The sequence below is a fragment of the Phalacrocorax carbo genome, chromosome 2 (assembly GCF_963921805.1).
Source record: "Phalacrocorax carbo chromosome 2, bPhaCar2.1, whole genome shotgun sequence".
Taxonomy (NCBI): domain Eukaryota; kingdom Metazoa; phylum Chordata; class Aves; order Suliformes; family Phalacrocoracidae; genus Phalacrocorax; species Phalacrocorax carbo.
In genome coordinates this window covers 120463164-120483136 of record NC_087514.1, presented here as the reverse complement: position 1 = coordinate 120483136, position 19973 = coordinate 120463164, and the positions used below count along the sequence as shown (strand labels likewise).

Below are 19973 nucleotides of genomic sequence, written 5' to 3'. Positions count from 1 at the left end.
GCCCTTCCCCCCCACCCCAACACACCCTCAAAGAGACCTGACAAACACATTTGTTTCTGTGATGCTTCGGAAACCTTTGATGGCAACATATATAGAGATTTCTTTGGCACTTTTATCTTCCCTGTAGCCCTGTTTGGCACAGTCCCATAAAAAAAGTGCTGACTCTGAGGTAGGCTTGCTTGACTTTACTGTAACCAGCAAAGCACAAGGAGTGGAGAACCGAGTTGCAGAAACGCAGAATGACATGTCAAGACAATAGGGAGGAAATATACACACATAATTATGTATATCCACAAATCTCATATCACTTTACAAACTAGTAGTCTTTATGTGAGATGTTTTCACATTTTATTATCCATTTTACTGTAGACACAGTAACAGATTAGAAACTAGAAATGTAGGCTCTCAGATCTATTTCTATGGCTGCCAGAGATGAAAAAATGAATCATTGTAGAAGTTGTTTTCTGGTTTCTTGTATCATTGTTGCTAAATCATCAGATCTCCCCTAGTCCAACACCTAAGCAGTGCAATGTGCTGAGCTTTTTCTCAACTTCATTTTCCCCCCAAGAGCTGCAAGAGTTTATTTTTACTGTGGAAAACCAGTAGGTGTATTAATTACACCAAAACCTGGATATGATTTAACTAGGTGAGAGCATTACAACAAACGTAGAATACAAAATACATAGATTCCCCAACCCCTGACAAAAACAACAAATAGAAGTCCCGATTCTGCAACCAGATTCTTATCTTAAGGGCAGAAAGGATGACTGTGAACAAGCAATTTGATATTCTGCATCAGAAAGTGAATAATGTTTTACCTAAGTTTTAAAGCAAGCCTATGATTTATCATTGAGTGACAGGACAAACATCTAAAAAGACAGAAATTATGAATACGACTTACAATAACAATTACTTCACTACATACACAGTAGGTGTTTCCAAAGGTTAAGTACTCTTGTTATTAAAACAAACACCTTACTGCAAGACTCTGGCTTATTGAGTATGCTCAGCTGTACATAATTGGATTGCAGCATTAGTTTTGTTGGTTTTTTTACACAAGCTTGAAATTGCTTTGCCAAGAGATCTGCTACTTCCTGCTGTAAATCAACTTCTTTATAACATATTTCATGTATAGAAATAGGAATATATGAAAGAATTAGGAATTTTAAGAAGTTATTAGAAAAAATCCTTCCAAATTGCTGCTACTTTAAAGTGTGCTTGTAGTACTTTAAGGGGGAAGAAGGAGAAAAAAAAGAATCAAAAACCTTTTTCAGCTACAATCCTATGTGGCATTAAATAATGTGCCACTGATTCCTGTTGAGAAAAAAAATTACTTTTAGCTGGGAAGATCGGGTCCTAGGGTTCAGTTTGAGTATTTTTTTTAAAGATAGGTGGCAAAAGTATCATGTGAGAAAACAACAAGTAGAAAATAAGATAAAATCTGCAGTTTGACTGCCAAAACACTACCAGTATAGTACATAAAGTAGAGAAAAATAATAAAAAAACCCACCAGCAATTAGCCATTTTGGGACCCTGGCTTGAGAAGATGTAAACATCCAGAGATAAATCTTTCTTACGTAGATCTGCCTACTTGAAAATAGCTTAAAACTTGTTTGGCTGCGCTCAGAATTATAGCAAGCTAATGCTGCATTACCTAACAAGGGTGGATTCTTTTTAAGCAGAGATGTTAAAATAATCAAAGGTAGATGAGGTGGATGAATCAACACTCTGCCTTTGTCTGCACTCAAAAGACATTGCTGGGACACCAAAATGTAAGAATTTTCTACCATGGTCATAACAGATATAAGCCAAACCAAACCTGCTAGTATAGTTTGGACCTCCGTGAGCACTTTTACACACTTTGACCAATACTGATGTAAAATATATGAACTGGCAACAAATCACATGCTCTACAAAGAAGTCTTCAATAGGTAGCTGTGCTACCTGTCATTGTTCCTTTCCTATGGCTCTGATGGTAGAACGTACTCTCTAATCTCCTTCCAGCAAAGTCAGCAGGCTAACTCAAACCCACCCCCACATGCAAAGCAGGTAAAACTAGTCTCATAGATCTAGACTGAAGCAGACTAGAATATTCTTATTCTGCTCACGGGGCCGTAGAGGAACAATCTCTGGCAACATGGCACTGGCAGGTACCAGCAAGCGTCATCAAATAGTGCAGCAAAATTAATAACTTTGCAGCAAAGATTTGTATTTCCAACATGCAACTAAAGTAGTCTAAAGCAGATGCACTGTAGTTAAGAGTTCAGAGCATAAACATGGAAAGTTAGCATGGCTCACCTGATTCACACTAACTTGTAAACCCTCCTTGACTAAGACTTCAGAGCATGATATTGGTAACTTGAATTCCCTTCCTAAGTTCAGAAATAGCTGATAGTGTTTGGGGAGCATGGGGAGGGGATTCACTGAAGTACAGGTAAATATTACTTTACTGGACAACTGTAGCAACAAAAGCAACGTTGCCATTTACTGATGGGCTACTGGTATTCCCCTACCCTCTTACAATGCTGGATAATTTAAAGTTGAATTAACACACTTAAATGAACAAAGAATCTTTGCACAAAGTCCCCAAACAGTATTTTTTGTTTTGTCTCTTTAAAAGAGCAGACCCTCTCCAACAACCACCCAACCCAGAACATGAGCTGAATCCCTCCAGCTTCCCACCATCCCACCTCCTATGCAGGTCTCACCTGCATCATCCTTCCTCCTACCCACCTCAAGCTTTCAGCTCAGCTGCATCTTGTTTCTTACCTCCAACCCAAAGCAGCTGCTTGCCTTCTCGAACAGTAATCAAAGGTGATGCTAATTCTCAAACGTCATCCATATGGTTTTAAAAATACCATGCAGTATTTAAAATAAAGGATAGACTAACTGTATATTGCAACATGATTTAAGTCAGTCTTCAACATTATTCCAAACATTCATTTGGCTGCCAGGACAGAAAATGCCAAAGCTCTAAAGATTATTAGACTATTGTTTATGACAATGGGAGTGTGAGAGTTTGCAGTCATGATAACATATTCAACTTAAGAGAAGAAAATTGAAGACATGAATAAAAAAAACATCTTTACACACAAAAGCTCTGACTGTCCCTTTATGCAGCTGACAAAGGAGCTTTCTTCCCTCCTTCCCTGCTCCCTTATAAAAAAAAAAGAATTAATCTCAACATATAATAAAGACTGAGAGGAACAGAAAAATTAATAGATTTTTCTACTTGCATTATGCAAAGCAATTTTTAGTCTAGAAAGAGGTACTGCAGTTTACCTAAATTGACTCTTAAGGCTATTTTACTTAGAATGAATGTTTAATAGATGTTGGCTCACCTGAAGAAGTAAATAGCTCATGGAAGAGAAATGGCTCTAAATCTCTTTATAAATAGTAATTTTTCCACAAGTGCTCTACATGGGCAAAAAGCATACCTGTGTTACTGAAATATCACAAGCAAATATTTCTGCCTAGCACTTAATTTGTTTGAATAGAAATTAATCAGAATATTGAGATCAAGCTTTCTGCTCTTTTCCTCCAACATACACAAAACATTGTACAAATGCTTTTTTAGGGGAAATACATATAATTGTGTGCTGGACTGGAAATCCAAACATCCCTCTTCTGATGCCTCACTGCCACAGATCCCTAGTATGATTGCAGACAAATCACATATTCCTGCTGTCCCTCAGTTCCCAGTCAGTAGACTTGGAGTAGTATTACTTCCCCTCTTTACACAGGATTTGAAAAAGCACAGCAGCAATCTTTGAGACTCATTCACCAAGCCAGAGGAGCAACATTATTCAATATTTGTAAGAATCCATAGGCTGGTTAGACTGTCACTTCAAAGGCAGTTGTTCTTTTTAATCTTCCCTTCCTTTTCTTCCTGCTTCAACCTTTCATATTGCCTCTTCCTTCCCAGGGGGTTAAAACCTGCTCCCAAATACACACCTCATGTGAGAGAGACCATGACAGAGAACACAGGCAGATCTGTCAGCCTGCATTACTGCCCGGCCGTCTGTCCCTGCTTTCCCCAGAATACCTCAGTCCCTCCCTACAAGAAAAAGAGCAGAAAAAGCTGAGGGCCACCACTTCCCCCTGACAGCTAGTAATACCCTGGGCAATAGCAACACTGTTTGGAGTTCCAAGTCAAACTGGATTGGATGAGGCAAGAGCTACTGAAAGTGTTTATTAGGAAAAACTACCCCAAAACCCCAGAGTTTTCAATCTCTCTGTCACCAAGTTAGTCATGATTTCCACTCACTTTGCCAAGTGTTTTCAACTAAAAATTGAATGACAATCTACAGCAAAGAGTTGCTACCAGCTACATCTTTTGCCCAAAGGATATTAGCCCCAGACGAGAAAGAGAGATTCAAGTCCTTCCTCTAACCAAGAGGAATTCATATGCTTTCCTCTCCCCTTCCAAACATTAGTGCTATTAATCCAGTTTACTGAGGCTGCCTTGGTCTCTCCCACAGACAGTGTGCCCCTGCAAGTGATGTACTCCAATATGACATGAAACCAGGCTGAAGCCAGAGGCACTGCACATCCTCTCCATACCGCAGCTGCTGAGTGGGGAAGCCAGATGGTTCTCTTGTCCTCTGGCCCAGCTTCGGTACAAACATTTTACAGAAAAATAGAAGTTTCAACCTACCCATAAAAAGTGCTCTAACCACTGGCCTCTGCACCAAAGAGCTGGCAATTCTTGCTGTTTATTTTTTCAAGGACACCTGTGTGTTCTTCTGCCAGGAAAAGTACTTCAGATGAAACAAAATTTTGTTTCCAGGGAAGGAATATTTCATTTGTCACTCCCACATCTAAAAGAAAAATTCTTCATTTTCATTCAAAATAAAAAAAAAGTTAGATGAAGATTTGTATCAGAACAAACTAGACAAGCTTTTGTGGTCACTTGGTTCAGTGGCCAAACAAACAAACAAAATACTTTATTCACCCAACCCTGCAAGCAAAGACAAATGTTTCCTGACACATGAAAGGCAGAAAGCAAATCTGCTTCAATCCAGGTCAATGGATTAGAAGTATAATTCTAGAGTTTGAAAAATAAGAGTTATTATACAGATCTGAAGTAATTAGAAGTTTATTTTTTTAAAAAAAGTTTTGATCTTAACAATACAGTTAAAGAGAAAAATAAACCCCTTAAATTCTACTTCAAAATACACTAGCAGTAAGAGTTGAGTGGAACCGAGAGCTAGGTATTAAATGAGTACTAAAGATATCCTTTTATCCCTGAACACAAAACACAATACTTAGTGAAAATCGAAGTAATTTTTTTAAACAGAACACCAAAAGTCCTCATTTTTCAGATGTTTACACTTAATTTTAAGACACTGCTCATAACTTTTATATTTTATTTCCACTTCTAACAAGAAATCAAGATGACTATACAATGTATAATGTTAAACTGTCACCAAAAACCAGGAATAAAACTCCTTAGCACTGCGTGTATTATATAGCAGGCATTACTTTATTGCAGCACTGGATGCATGTGGTAACCTTCCACCTAACATGCACACCAACTGGATTTCATTTTTGACATTTATACATGTAAGTTAACACACCATGCCTATCTAATATATAATCGTTGACCTGACTGAGCATCCTCTTCTTCCATTGGTCTGTATCTTCTTCACTCAAATTTAAAGCTACAGTGTGATTTTTTCATTCACTGCACATGCTCAAGAGGAGTAGGGTAGAGGGGCAGTCCTTTCATCCCTCAATTGAGTCGGTGGTCACAATCTCCCCCTGATGGAATTACCTTTCCCCCAGTTATGCTTCAGTGCCTTCGGGGCCAGTATGTTCCCTTTTATCACTGCTGACTGATTGTGGTCTTCCCTTATCTTCACAACCTTCTTCGTAGCAGGATGTTTCCATTGTCAGTCCTTGAAGTTTTACTGATTTGTATTCTTTTGAGGAGGTTCTTGTTAATGAGGCATTCATTGCTAATACCCTCTTATCTGGCCTAAGCATTATTTACTACCTTGTTAAAATTCTCAGATGTTAGTTTCTACTCCTAACTGTGATCCTTTCTTAACTACTAATAATTCCGGTGCTATTCCATTTCATTCAAGAATATATACATTTGAGGCAAAACTGTTATACCATAGTTTGTTTGGTTTGGTTTCTTTACTCATTTTCTACCCAGCTCAGTGTTGTTTGATGCTTTGTGAACTTTTTCTGAAGGAAAAAAAACAAACAATGAAGTCCCAAAACTGGGCCCTGCCAATGCTGTAAATCTGCACTAAGTACCAGTTCAGAGAAGTAACTAGAAGCCAATAGAGCTTATGGCTCACAAAATACACCAAGAGCCATTTTATCCTAGAACAGTTAGGAAAAGCAGCTAAGTCACAAACCAGCTATGTTTTTGGAGTCAAAACCCCATCTATGCATTACATAATAAACTCCCAGAGAAAACACATACCCAACATACCTGTCTCACTTTCCATTTTCAGAGCATTCCATATGCAAGAAATACTTAAACCTCATACCCTACAAAAATGAATCAATGAATTAAAACACTCTTACCTTCTTTGCCTCATGTTTCCTATTCATGAGATGTCATGAAAACATAGAGTGAGGCTAATGCTGAAAATGAAAGGACTCCTGGGTATAGACTACTAAGTCAGCAAAAATGCTGTCAGCAGTGGAGCAAGAACTGTGTCTTAGTCTCTTGTTTCCTTCAGACCATTTGGTTTTATTTTTAAGCATCCTTACTTCTTTCTTGCAACAGAGAAATGTTCTGATCATCTCCTTTCTACTAATCAGGAAAGGAAAAGTCACCAAATCAGTGCCCCTAGTCCCCACAGCCTTTTTCTGTATACCCTTAATACCTCGGCTGTGACTAAGTGCAGCACAGAGAAAGTGTCAAGTGACAGCTGGAGAAACCTATGTTGCTAAATCACATTCATACTCAGAGCTCATTTAATCTTTCCTGTTTAAAGTCTGAGTGGATCTTTGGAAACATATCTGGATGCTTGCAAGCATCAAATATGATCTAGCAAACTATTTAAAACCTGTATGGCCAGCCTTCCTAGTCTTAAGAGCCTCACACCAGCATCCTCGTACATACCCAAGACACTTAAAGAGAAACCCCAGAGATCATTCAACAGGAAAGACATGACAAGAACTCTTATGAATCACACCTTGGTAACACAAGGGATTTTCCTGTGGGAGCTGCCACAAGGGGCCCTTTCAGACACTCACCACCTATATAAGCCCCAAAGTACAGGCAAGTGGGTATTAACAGAAAATCCAGGTAGAACTTCCTGCAAGGAGCAGAGCAGCTCCATCCATCTCCAGCCCTACTTAATAGCTTTCAGCATGTCTGCTCCAAAGCTGCTGTTGCTCATGGGTCACTCTGTAGCAGGCACCCTGGCAATGCAGTCTCCAAGGTGGATTACAAACCAAACAAACCAAATTAACTACCTTGCTCTTCACAAGGCTCACAAGATATTTTATACTGACAGCTAATGCATTACCTTCTCCATAGAAGTCAGCCCCTGTGTTTTCCTCCCAACACATGGCTAGTAGGAACGTTTAACACCAATCCCTCACTTACTCATAAGCTTTTAGCTGCATACTAATTTTTCCTCCCCTTCAACACATGAGTGACTTGAACTTCTACCTTATTTTCCAACTGCAGTTCCACTGGGTGGTTTCCAACTGCTTACAGATTTCACACTCAGTTTTAAAAAATTTTAAAAAAGCAGCACAAAATCCACACTACAAAAGTTCTTTGCTATTAGAACCAGGTATAGGTCACACCAGAATCAGTTTAGAGAAACTCAATTTATAGTCCAACTTATAATCATCACTAAAGCCAAGGAAACCACAATCAATAAGAGATTACATTCAACCAAAGTTTCTTGGCAACAGCTGCATGAAAAATGTTAGGGTTACTCTCTTCTTTGTTTTCTCATATCTTTCAGAAACCACCAGGCACTGCCACTTTTGCAGATCTCATGCATTCTGCTGGCAACCTACACAGTGGTAATTTGTGAACATTGCTTCAGTGCAGCTCATATTTTGTCAGTGAAGTTAAGGAGATCAGCTACATTGTAAGGTGCTTGCTGCATTCATCTTCCCTGATTCTCTTGAACTGTAGGAGAAATGGAGCGTTTCAAATTAATCAAACCTTCAACATTCTCTCTTCACTATTTCATTGAACTCCAATTTAGCCTCTGGTCACAGATATAAAACTGCACCCTTTGAAAACATTAGTATCTGACAAGTCATGGATGGTCACTTGAAAATGGATACAGCAGCATGAAAGAATTACTCACCTGCTAAATGGATTGTTAAACATAACTACTTCCACAATAAAACACCATCAAGACATAAATGCAAATAAGTAAATTAACTGTTGGTCATCACTAGAGAGAGTGATTATACAGTAACTATTTGCCCACAACGAAATGTATTGTATCAAAGAAGTTAATAAAATTCAGGTTGTATAACTCTGCTTTTTGCTAATTAGGATCCTGAATGCCTACAGAACACATTTGGCTTCATCATCCACACTTGTAAAAGTCATGCTTCATCTTATACTTTCTCAGTACAGACCAGGTTTAGACTTTCTTAATACTACGTAGCTATTATTTAAGAAAACTGTCAGGAACAGATTTATTTCAGTAAAAGAAGGCCAAATATAGCATAATAGAAAGGAAACCAATGCATTAACATCACAAGTCACAAGGTGTAGAAACTGAAGATCCATTTAAGGTGGGAAACAAGCATCTTCACTGTGAAACTACTTTCTGTGAACACCAGTTAAGCATTGGTTCAAACCAAAGCCATTTCCATTGCAGACTGAAATAGCTAACTTTACAAACTCCCGCAGTCAAACCTCTTGAGAATCACTGCTAACTTCAAACACACCTCTTTGAGCAGTTAATTCCAAAAAGCTTCAAGGAGGATTCCTCAAAAAAGTTTTCACTGAAATTCAGAACAACTGGTATCTGATATTCTTGACTTTAATTTGAACAAACAAGGTAAATTGGTCTCCTTCGGCAGCAAAATCAACCCATAATTAGGTGAACACTTGGAAAGAACACTGCTGCAAGAAATTTCAACTGAATGCAAGAACCACTGCAATTTGTTGTTTTGCTAGAGCAGGAAGTAAAGATCACAGATGCATGGCTTTCCTTTGCATCACATTCTGATAAAAACTAGGATTTCAGAAAGTATACAGTCTTGTCATCCATTCAGTTGATTTTTTTTCCAAAAACAAAACTACCAGAGATTGTCATGTAAAGACTGCTGAGATTTAATTGCTCTCAAACTGAATACTTGACAAAAAAAACCCACAACGAACTACACACCAAACAAAAAGCCCACAAGCAAACACCACCATTCCAGTGCATAAAATAATCCTTAGAAATCCATTTACTTACATTTTACTGCAGAAGTATTTAGAAGACAACTGACATGCCAGCCACTTTGATAACACTTGATGAATGCTTATGACACTACACCTCATGCTGTAAGTAACACCTCTTAGATGAAGATACCACAGCCTCTGTACCTACTCATAAGAAGTAGCAGGAAGTCACATCACACTTTACATACCTCTAGCAGCACAAGACGGGTGGCAATTTTCAGAGATGTCAGACCAATATTTGCATGTAATAGCAAGTCATAGGGGACACTTAGTGTTGTCGAAATAAATACATAAATAAATAAGTCTAAACTACAATAACAAAAAGATCAGAGAGCATTAATCAATAGACAGTTTACAAATTAGTACCATTACCTGCTGCACACTACCAGAAATCTTTGTTCAAGAAAAAAAAAAAAACCACAAACAAACCACACTATTTTCACAACTTGTTAACTCTTGTGATTTTATGTCACAAACATGTTGGCTTCCTTGATGCACTGCACAGAGATCAACAATTTAAGAAAGCTTTGCCTCCTGTGTCAAAAGGATCAAACATATTTGAAAACTCTACTTTCTGGAAAATTTTACAAAAATCGCAAGCATGTAGCTGATATATCAACTGCCCACAAAACTGAATTAACTGTATCTCAAAAACTCATGGTAGACACTCTTTGTTCTTAAAACTTCCAGATGACTGAAATTTCACCTTCTTTAGATATTTTTTCCGGTTACACTACTGTTCCAGATAAATTGTTTTTCCCAGTGTTTGACCTGATTTTCCATTGCAGATAACAAATGTTCCAAGTCTGTAAACTTACAAATACAAAAAAAAAAAGGTTCTTTCCTACTGTACCACCCTTTTCTGTCAAATAGCATATAATATAGCAGGCTTGTGTACTGGTTCTCGCCCTCAGTCAATCGCTCCTTTACAACTCTTGTCAACATCTTGAGCTTCATCTTCCTCTATTTCTTTCAATGGCTTTTGGGCTATTAAAAAACCACATTTCCTTACCATAGGCAATCCATATCAGCACCACTTGCCACCAAGACCAGGCAAAGAGCCAATTATAAACCACATTTGTGTCAGAAATACATACAAAAACACACTGATGGGTAAAAAAGTCCAGTGCAGAGAAGGCTTAAGTTACAAGGCTTCTCCCTGCAGGCATCCAGTTATTCTGAAAGTAGTTCAAATAACCTTGCAGCTACTATTCACTGTGTGTGCTCCGAAGGGAACTGGCACAGCATAGCTCATACTGATTTCACACCTCAGCTTTGTGTGAATCCTCCTCCTAGGGGTTCAGCTGTCTGTGATCCAAGGCCTAGTTTTGACACAGCAGAACTGCATAACCTTGGATGAAACTTCTCAGGAAACTGCCAGCTTGCAAGAAAGCTGTGTGACAATACTTAGACTAGGGCCATGATAGATAAGAACAGTAAATTTGCAGCTAGACATAAGATCCTTGAAACATAGGTTGTTAGCAGTTCAAAGGCTCAAGAAAAAACAAAATCCCATGAGAACTATGAAAACCTCTAGTGGAAAAAACACAGGGAGTCAGAATATAGCAACTCGGCAACACTGAGAATCAGCCCATCCAAGAAGCAGTAGAAGTCAACCTTCGCCAGTACTGATAGCTGCCAGAATGGGTGAGGCCACACCTGGAGTACTGTGTCCAGTTCTGGGCTCCTCAGTAAAAGGACAACATGGACTTACTGGAGAGGGTCCAGCAAAGAGCCACAAGGATGATGAAGGGTCTGAAGTACCTCGTGTATGAGGAAAGGCTGGAAGAGCTGGGAATGTTCAGCCTGGAGAAGAAAAGGCTCAGGGAGGATCTTACCAGTGTATACAAACACCTGAAGGGAGGGCACAAAGATGACAAAACCAGGCTCTTTCCAGTGGTGCCCAGTGCAAGGACCAGAGGCAATGGCCACCAGCTGAAACACAGGAGGTTCCCTCTGAACATCAGGAAACACTCTTTCACCGTGAGGGTGACCAAGCACTGGCACAGGTTGCCCAAGGAAGTTGTAGAGTCTCCATCCTTGGAGATATTCAGGAACCATCTAGACACAGTCCAGGCAACTGGCTCTAGGTAGCCTTGCTTGAGCTGGTTGGTTGGACCAAACGACCTCCAGGTCTCTTCCAACCTCAGCTATTCTGTGAGCCAGGTGTCTTACCCAGAGGCCGTACGGCAACGCTTTGCCTGGTTGCTCACTAATCCTAGTTATCTACCACACATCTCTGTCAATAAATAACTAAAGTTATATATACCTTGTCTTCATAGTATCTTCATGTACAGTAAAGGGTGAATAAAGCAACAAAGATAGAGCATTACAGTAACTGCATTAGCTTTTCCCCATGGGGGCAGTTAACAGGATCTGGATTTATCCGACAGGATCTACGCTGCTGACCAAGCACACTGAATAGTTCTTAAAATTCTACTGTTATGAGTGCACTGATAAAATAAGAAAATCTTTGTTCATAACAAGTCCCTAAGAACTAGACATTTTAACTTTGTGTGCAAAAACTGGAATACCATCTCCCTTACCAGTCCATGGAAGACATTTAAGAACTAATCGTCTAAAGAGTTCTCCTTGCAATCTATTTTATTTAATGTTGCAGTTATAGTTATTTTTCAAACTGTTTTGAGGTGATGGTGAAGCATTACATCAGCTTGTTCACATCTATCTTGTGGTATTCTCTTCCTTGGGTCCATAGTTGAACACAGTCCATCTATAAATAAGACTAATAAAATTCCATCCCAAAAAAGATTTTCTTGTATAATCAGTCACTTTATAATTTTTGGCACTTATAATAATTACAGAAGTGAGACAATATTTAATACAAAGGGATAATCTCAAAAACATTTGTTTAAATATTTTTCTACGCCTTTTTGCGTAGACTTCGTTCTAAATCAGCCTTCATTACAAATCCATGCTCAGAGAGATGAGGTTTTAGTCTCTTGTTTCTAATAATAAGCTGCATCTGACATTTAAACTGCAGTTACAAATGCATATGACAAACACTTACGTTGCAGCTTCATCTCCTAGCCCTTCAACAGAGACACATACAAGGTATCTGAGCTTGTGAAGAAAAAGCAACTTTCAAATATAGTTCACCAGCTTCCCCAGTTCTGACTACTCTATAGTCCTACAGCAAATTCTTTCTTCTGGAAGAGAAGATTGTGATGGATATGAAGAGGAAGGGCTGATGCTGTCATTTTTTCCTAAGTTGCAAGTAAGCTTTCATGATATCAAATCAAAAATAACATAAATGTTTATTTGAAATCTATCCAAGTTAGCATGGCTGCATATGTCACAACGAGAAGCAAAAATAAAGTTACTCAAGCAGTATTTTATCTAGGTGAAAAGACAAAAGGGCTTTTCCTAAATTCAGAGAAAATTACACATGCCTTAAAAGATTCTGCTTGCTTTTTCTATGCTTGCCTATGGCCATCTCCCACATGCACTGTCAGCTCCAACACATGTGAGCTGATATTGTATTTTACACATCTGCAAAATAGCCAAAACCCAAGCTGTAGCACAGAAAACCTTCTTCTCTTTCTTCCACACAGGCAAAGCTGAGGCTCAGCCCAGACCATTAATACAAGCTTAAGACTGAAAGCCTTTCTGCAAGTTCAGGAAGAATATACCCACGCAGTTTAGAAGCTGCCTGCAATCCCTCATACAGAACTGGACCCTACTGAAACCACTGACAGACAGGCTAGCCCAATTTTCTATTTCCCTTTCCCATACTCTTCTTCTTTCCTACATCTGTACGTTAATTCCATATAAATACTTTCATAGATTTCCCCCCGCACCCCCTCTTTTCTTTGATCACTATGCAAAGCTGAGCCTATCTGGCCAAATGTCTGTCAAGATCTCCAAGTCATTTTGAGTCTCTCTCAGTGAACCTTAATGACCCCATAAAACTTTCACCATAAATTAATAGACAAGGCAATATTTGCATCAAGAGTATACAAGTGATGTGTAACTTCATCAACTCACAAATGCAACGCTAACAGCAGCAGCAATTAGCATAAAGCCAAATACAAAACAGCTGTCTACATTACTTAGCACACTGTAAGCAGTGGATTATTCACTTGTCCATATTTCCAAGGATTTAACTGGCATTGACATCAAAGTGCCATTCACTAACAGCCTTCACATAACTGTACAGATATCCTCTTACTGCAGATATTTTACAGGATATTTTTTAATTCAACAATCCAATTCTGCATGTATCAGAATACCGAGTTCTGACAGAATCCTTCTAGATAGCAACTAACATATTAACAACCCTAGTCCTTCACATTATGCTGAGGCACTATGACAAGTATTACTAAAGACAATGATCTTGGCTGAAGGCGCTGGACAACATAATGCAAGAGAAGAAACTCCCCGAAGTAAACAGACAGTCAAAAAAGGGTTAGAAATTCATTCCGAATACCACCCATGTACGCCCCATAGCCGAATTATTGGCTTTTGTCACATGTGAGGAGGGTGTCTTACCCTCTCCAGATGTCCAGTGAATGTCTGTATCACTGGCTGACAACTGACAATCCACATAACATTTAGCAATCAATTCATGTAAATAATTTACTAGAGGAAATTACAGGAGGCAGTGGATTAAGAGAGCATGGATTAAGTACACAGGTGTCATGCCAGGGCAGTTCTATAGCTAACAACACTTTCCACCAAGACAAGTTTTCTTGCCTAGGCTGCATCTGCTTTCCATTTGACAACTATTCAACTAAAGGGAATCTTATTCCATACTACCCCAACTCTCCATAACAGCCACTTAGACTTTGCTGACCCATGAATGACACTCATTACCAAATCAAATGCTGTAGGTACTGCCCATCTCAATCATGCATCTATTCAAAATAAATAAGGGATCAAAGTCACATGGGTAGCTACAGCTGGGAATCACCACTAGACACAGTCAGCCTGGCCAAGCACTCTTAATACCCCCATCATGAGGTGCTTCTTGTATTCTCTTCAATCAGGCTACCAAAGAAGCTGGCAGCAATTTTATTCCCAACTTTGGAGCACCTGGGCTGGGAAAGTAGGAATGGCTAGTGGTAAGAAGATGTCAAGGAAAGGGGTGGACAAGCTAAGGGATGGACACTAGTCAGGAGGGCCAGACAAGCTCCTATACATAACCAGGCCCACAATGAAAGGACTTTGCTGTCTCTTCTAACCTGGAGAGAGACCCCGTGGGTGGCAAGACACAAACAGCTGCTGAAGCAGCATTTTACTCACTCCACACCCCTCTTCCAGCAGCTCACCCATCATTGCAAAGGGCCCACTCCCCATGGGAGCCAGACAGGGCACTCTGCTACCACCTCCCCAGGGCCCAGCAACATCACACTGCTTTGCACTGGGATGCACTGCAAAGTTCATCTGAGCACAACTTCGACGTGGATCACTTCGAGTTCACTGACACCTCTGTGTGGATCACCTACGCTGACTGCACTTGGAGCAGCCGTATTTCGGCCGACTTTACATCGCTATTGCCAGGGAGGCAAGACACACGTAACGCACCCATCACTGTGACCAGGAGAGCGCCCAGGCAGGTGAGGCGGTGTACCGGAGGAACGGATCGGATACATTGGGATTAATGTCCCCGCTCCGCAAACCCGCAGGGACAGGGATCCCCGGGTCCCGGGGCGGGGCGGGCGGGAGCCCCCCACCGGCATCGCCGCCGCCGGTCCTCGGGCGCCCCCTGGCGGCTCCGCCCCGCTAACGCCCCCGCGCGTGTCGTCGTTTTCTTAAGGAAATCAACGGGAATCTGGCCATTTACCGCATCAGTTTTCACCCGGTATTTCAGTATGGGAGAGAAACGGAGAAGCCCCGGTAAGATTTCCCAGGGAAGCCTGAATTAAGTCACTTGCAATGGTACGTTTCCATTCTTGTCTGGTAGCATCTACGATGCCTCTCCTCATTCGTTTCTGCAGTTCAGATAGTCTCCAAACACCTGCACTGAAATACAAGTACTGTAGTCAGCCGTAGCAGACTTTGTAGGTATAGTATTTCTGCATGCTCACAGCTGTGATTCAGCAAAGCACTCAAGCTTATTCACCAAAACACTTCAGCAAGTGTTAGTTTTTAAGCATGCACATAGCTCCCCTATCTCTGGGATTTGTGCCCTAGAAAAAGCTACACTTCCAAATTTACCTTTCTTTGAGAATCAGGCCTGTTTAAGGACATGCACACCACCTTGAAGGAGAATATGTTCCTAAACCAGAGCTAGAAGGCAACTTCACAGCTGTGTAGTGTTTGCAGCATAAAAGGGCAAGCAGTCGCAAATTAACACAACTTCTTTTTGTTAATTTGCAGTAAACACAGAAACTACAATTGGCTGATTAGTGGCAAACACCACAAGGGTCTTCAGCTACTCAAATCTGAGTTTATACAGAATAAATGCCTCTCACTGCCAACAGCTAGCATCAGCAGCACGTGCAACTGAACCGGCAAGGGACACTTCAGTTCCAAGTGCAGATGAAAGCACAGCTCCTTTGAGCAGCGTCCCTTGCTACACACAGGTTTTGCTGTCGGGCATCCTGTAAAAAACTAAAACTATTTAGCCACTCTTTAAAATTGCATGTTGCAGTTTTTAAGAGCAGAAATGGACTTTTGATTCACAAACACTTAAACCCCAAAGACACCATTGTCACAGCAACCTGAGCACAGCTCTTTGCAGGCATGTATTCTTTGTCCTCAAGTTAGAACTTCCTGCTTGCTTAAAGTCACCTTTCCGATGAAGTACACTATAGCGGATGATACTAAATTTTAGTTTGGATACTTATGTGAAGTGTTGCTGACTAATGGTTTCATTGGGAACCATAATGCTGACTGCCGGCTATCTCACATTCAAATTCCCCACTCAAACAATCCATTAACAGAGCATTGTTTTTGCATGGAGTCTACTAGATGATTTTAAAACATTAAAATAACTAACGTAGGAAAAGGGGAAGCTATGACAGCATAATAAAAGCACCAATGCCTACCAAAGACCACATGCATGCAAAGACACAGAAAGCCATATAATAGAAAAACTCTTCTTAAACTTTGAACGTTGTCAGACAACCATTGGATGCAATACCTGGAAATATCTTTATTTACTATAAATTGTTTGAATTATGCTAGAAAACAAGGAAGACAATCCAGGTAGGACCGCCAGTCTAGACCTCTTTCTATCTGGCTTCAACTTCTTGCTCTTTCAGAATTCCCAAGTGACTGGGCAAGGCACTTAGTCCCTCCACACCCATGGCATTTTCCTATCCCACCCTATGAAGGCAAATCAGGAATTGTGATATATCACTGATAGCTGCCACGTAAGCGGCTGCTGTAAAACAGCACTGAACACATAACACCACAACACGTACTCCATTAGCTTTTCTGCAGATGGAGAGCTCCAAGCTTTGGCATGCTGTGAGAAGATAGTTTTCCTGTCCAAGGTACAAACATCCAATCTTATGAGTAGAATTAGTTCACCATAATTCACCACACTTCAATACTTGAAACTGGGGTATATTTAAGCACCGTTTTAGAAAAGTCTCTCCCCAAAGATTAGGAGATAGACAGTTAGGCATGACAGCCCAGCTAGATGCTGGCTACTGAGCTACACAAACTGATAATGCCCTTCACTTCCATAATAAGAATCCCTTTTTGAATGTTGTTAACACCTTCCTGAACACTTAACTTTCACGATACACAATCTGTTTCCTACCATCCTAGCCCAGGAAAGCTGTTCAGCACATGCCTTGAGTTTTTCCGTAGACTTATGCTTAAGGATATTAGGTATCCAAGCCTCCAATGTGGCCATAAGGTTAGCAATACCAACACATCTATCTACAGACACTGAGTTTACATGCGTGTATTCATACTGGATCGTGGTCTCTGTTTGGGAACACCAGTACTGAAGTACCAAAGCTAACAGAGTTAGTATGCCCTACTTCCAAAAAACTGCCTGTTATTTTAAAACCAAATCCAATTGCCCCAAACATAGCAAATACACTGACCCCACTAAGGATTATTTTAAGACTATTTGAAACTTTCCACTAATGTGCATTTGAACTCCACAGACCACAACACAGCGCCTTTTTCTCACTCAGAGAGCTAGAACAATCAGACTTTTGCCACCTGAAATTCCAAGGACCCGAAAACGAACTTGAGAAATGCCATCCCAAAATAATTTTCTCATCTGAAAGTAGTTACAGCACAAAGAAAAAGTGTTGGGTTTTGTTTGTTCCACCCTCCCCAAGTCTGGTCCTATATTGCTGCAATTTGAAGTGCAAGAAAGTTTCCATTTTATTTGACTGACTTTCACACCTTAAAAAAAAGAGCAATTTTTCAGCAACATTTGCAGTTGCAGCAACACGAAAAGTTCCACAAACAACTGACTAGAATCCATAATGTGCTTACTGTCAGATATTTTAGGAACACAGGAAAAACAGAACAACAATAACTGAATAGTCAGATCGCAAGTGTGGCAACTGCAACCTGCAAGCTTTTCTGGGAGCAATGCTGTTTTCTGTAATATTTCTGCATAATTACACCAGAAAGCGTGCTCTTTAGTGGACAGACTATGGTTACCCACATTCCTGTACATCTTCTATCGCAGCTGAGTCTCTGGTTCTTGGCTAAGGCTTCTGAGGCTCGACTGCAACACAAGCAATAAGGAATAAAAAGCATTCAGGATAAAAACTTTACCTGGGACAGCCATCAAAAGACACAGAGCACTTTGAAATTTCAATCACTATCTCCAACGGGTGTCACCCATTTCTCTGTTTAACAACAGGTTTACTCTTCTTTAAAGCAGTTAAAACAGTCCTCCCACTCCCTCGGGCATGTCAAGTGGAGAGGGCTGACTCCTGGAAAGGGGAGAACTGAACCTAATTTGACTTGAAAGTGCTTCAGCTAGACCAGTGAAAACAAGACCCAGATGCAAAGTTATCTAACTGAGCCCTACTGCACATCTACAGCCAGTTGTGTAACAAACCTCAGCACAATTTTACAGGTCTTAATCAGGCAAAACTCCCTGCTGATTTCCACGAGGGAGCCCTAATCAATCAAAAGCTATAAGAACTTGGATCTGGATCCGGTTTTCTCCCTTTTAATGAAAATACTTTTTTTGAGCTATGAGAACACCAGATTATATGAACTCGGCAAGCCCATAACTTTCGCTGTAACGACATAAGGAATTTGCCCTGCGTTTAACCTACCAACCACAGAAATGAATCTTATCGGCACTCTGTCTTTGGTAGCATGCAGGAAAAAAAAAAAGAAAGAAAGAAAAACCAAACCCTAAACTGACATAAAATAATTTCACAAATAACGGACCTGTTCTCCGGCTGCGACCTTGGTACGAAAGCTAGAAGAAAAGGTGACACGGGCGGTGGGAGCTTCCCGGGTCCCGTTTAAGCAAAACTACATCACCTTTGGGTAAAGGGGGCAGAGCCGCGTCCCCGCTCGGGTTCCTCCCCGAAGTCGCGCCGCTCCCCGCGGCAGCCGGGCACCTGCTGAGAAGAGAAGCCACCGGCCACGCGAACCGGGGAAGCAAAGAGCCCGGCTCCCTCCCCGCGGCGGCGCCCACGACCCCGCCGAGCCCGCGGCGGGGACACCCGGGCGCCAGGGGAAGGAGGGAGGGAGGGAGGGAGGAGAGCGGGCTGCGAGGCGCCCGCTCCACGTGCGCCCCGCTCTGCGCCCGCCACCAACCGCCGCAGCGCCGGGGTGAAGCCTCGCGCCGTAACCGACACCAACTGCCGGGACGGCAAACCCCGCGCACCTCGCCCGCTCCCCAGCTTCCCCTCGGGGGGTTGCCGCCCCTACCTGCCTGCCTGACCGACCTGCCGGCGGCGGGGAGCCCCTCCGCCCGCGCCGGGTCCCCCTCAGCGGCTGGCGGGAGGGTAGGAGCGCTGTCCCTCCAGCAGGGCGAGCCCCATGTGAAGAGGAGCGAGGGAGCCCAGCGGCTCCACCACCGCCGCCACCGAGGGGAGGGGACGAAGGGAGGAGCGGGCGCGCCTTGACGCGCCGGGCGCTCCCCCCCCACCCCGCTCGGAGCCGCCCCGGTCCCGGCGGTGCCGGAGCCGCCGAGCCGGCGGCAGCGCCGCCTGGGGGCTGCGGCGGGGACGGAGCCTCCCGAGCCCGGCGGGCGCCCGGGTGGGAGCTTGGCCGTGCCCGGCCCCGTACCCCTGTGTTCGCCCACCTCCCGCAGGCTGCGGCAGGGGCCGGCCACGCCGTGGACCGAGGGCAGGGGCCGTGCTGGAAACGCTCCGGGTCTCTCTTGTGCACGTCTCTGCCCTCCCAGTCGGGGCGCTGAGTTCTCCTCTGGGGCCGTTTCGGCTAACCTGATCACCAGAGGAGGAATTCCGGCTTGCTGATAAGCTGCGAGCACGGTGTTAACTCAGTCCAACCAGTATTTCCAGTGCCCCTACTGGTTCAAGTTAAGCATTTGGTGAAACCTGGGCTGTAACATCCTCATGCTGGCAAGCAGTGCAAATGCATCAGGGCCCACAAGCCAGGGAAGCAGCAGTGCCGGCCTGCACAAGGCAGCAGGCTTGGCTGGCTACCG

General features: G+C 42.1%; 1 protein-coding gene across 2 annotated transcripts in view; it reads right to left on the bottom strand.

Annotated features, from left to right (window-relative positions):
• CPNE4 (copine 4) overlaps positions 1 to 19448 on the bottom strand; it is a 234934-nt gene extending 215486 nt beyond the window's left edge. Inside the window, exon 1 of one of the 2 annotated variants that reach the window (XM_064444130.1) lies at positions 19232 to 19448. The gene's annotated coding sequence lies outside the window, so the exon portion shown is untranslated. The remainder of the gene's footprint in view (positions 1 to 19231) is intronic. The other variant, XM_064444131.1, reaches the window with a different exon arrangement.
• Positions 19449 to 19973: the final 525 nt, after the last annotated feature.